The sequence below is a fragment of the Gorilla gorilla genome, chromosome X (assembly GCF_029281585.2).
Source record: "Gorilla gorilla gorilla isolate KB3781 chromosome X, NHGRI_mGorGor1-v2.1_pri, whole genome shotgun sequence".
Classification (NCBI taxonomy): Eukaryota; Metazoa; Chordata; class Mammalia; order Primates; family Hominidae; genus Gorilla; species Gorilla gorilla.
Window position 1 is genome coordinate 105,001,744 of NC_073247.2, and position 2,168 is coordinate 105,003,911.

Sequence of the window (2,168 nt, forward strand, 5' to 3'; positions counted from 1 at the left end):
TAGTACTTTAAAATTTCGTCCCACCTTTTACCTTTTATCCCAGGATTTTAGATTTTGTACTTTTGTTCAAAACTAAAATTTAAATCTGGTAGGAACTGGTAGCCATAATAATTTAAGTTTATTAGACAAAATTCAATGTTATGCTAATTTGAATGCATATCATCATTCCTTTCATAACTCAACTTTTCTATGGACTGATTTATTGATTTTTATTCTATTTTTCAGTTGCATAGATTATAGATTATGTCTTTAAGTAAATTTATCACAAAAGGGACAGAATTGGTGTATTTTAGTTTTTGTACATGTAAGAATATATTAAATATTCTGATGCCTTTACACATGTATGACAAATTAGATGAATATAAAATTTGGGGATCATACCCTTTTACCTAAAAGTAGATATCTCTTAGGTATCTATTTCCTTCTGGGAACTAATGTTGCTGAGGAAAAGTCTCATTAGAATGTTTTGTTTCATATGCCAGAAATTTTAAAGTTTTTATCTTTTCTTGAAATTTTATAATATATAATAAATTTCAGTATTGGTGTTTGTCCATTTTTGTTACTGTTTCTTTGCTCATGAAAAGCCCATTTGAACTGCCAAATCACTTTTTTTTTTTTGTTTTAAGAGAATGTACTTCCATTAAATTATTGAGAATTTTTTCCTGGTTATTTGTTCTGGTCCTATCTTCTCGCATATCAGTTGTTGATATGTCAAATCTCTATTATCTGTATTCTATAACTACATTTTCACTAATAACTTCCAATTGTTAATGTGTGCTACTTCATTCAGTATAAAGTTGTCAAGTGTATTACTGGTTTCATTTTACTTATTTTGTTTTTTATATTTATTTTTATTTAGGATTTTTTAATAAAAAATTATGCCTACATTTTTTATTATATCCCAGATTACATTCTTTAAATCCTTATTTGAATATCATAGAAGCTTATGTTGACATTTTTAAATTACAAAGGATGAAACTTAATAAATTCATCAAGTAGTTGTTGAAAATGTATATTTTTTTCCATTTCTTTGATAGAGTAAACTCTATGATCATTCAGAGCATTACAGTTGCTTTAGCTTTTCTAATGAATAAAGTCACTGTATATTACTACTTAACTCAGGTTCACTGATCTATTTTCTCTAGTTAATATCTCAAAGATAGGATGACTGATTTTTTTTCATCTTAGCATTTTTGTTTATCAATTTAGTAAGTATGACTGTAAATGACAAGAAACAACTTTCATCAAGAAAAATGGGGCTATAATTCTATGGGTTTAGTTGTTATTTGAGAAATTAGAGGGCACCTAGGTGATATAAACAATATAATTAATCATTGATTTTTATTATAATTTTATACTGGTATAGGCTTTTACTTTGTGGTAACTTTTAAATTTTTATGACATTTTGTTTGGTTTGTTGCTGAAGTAGAGGATATTTAAAATTCAATTCATGCTCTTATTTTGAAAGAATCTCTACTATTAATAGTATGTTTGAAACAATTATGCTACTCATATTGTGACAGTCCAGTTTCACTCTTGTGTATTCCTTCCATTTATTTGGCTATATAAATGTCTGATTCTAATAATATATATGCTATTTGACCATAGGGTTCTTTATTCCTTATTTCTACTGCCAAAGTTTACCCAGTGTATGACACACAGAAAGTAGACTACTAATATAGGTTAAATCAATGTTTATGTGTCAAGCTGTCATTGTCATACTTGCAAGACTTTCACTCAGACAGAGTTTCCTGTTTTTGTACCTTTCTCTCACTCACATCAACCTGGGCAGATCATTGCCTTCCCTGTCACCAATGTGGTGGGTGAAAAACAGCAGCATCAACCCACCAGCAACCAGAAACAGATGTGAAATATCAGGACAGTGCTAGATCACAGCTGGGGTGAAGGTACTACTAATAAACTGAGGTCAATCAGGCCTCTGAGCATTTCCTACACTTGGCCTTTGAGTTAGGTGGTAAAAAACGAAGAAGGCAGCTCTTGAATAAAACACTGTCTGATGCTAAGGTATAGTAGTGATTTTTTAGGAGCAGATGTTCACAAGGAAAGGTGCTGAGCCTGAATTTTAATATTTTTACCCGAAGGTTCACACGTGTCTCCCCAACACATACACACACCTACACACTCATCAGCGGGTGCCAGGAGTGAGT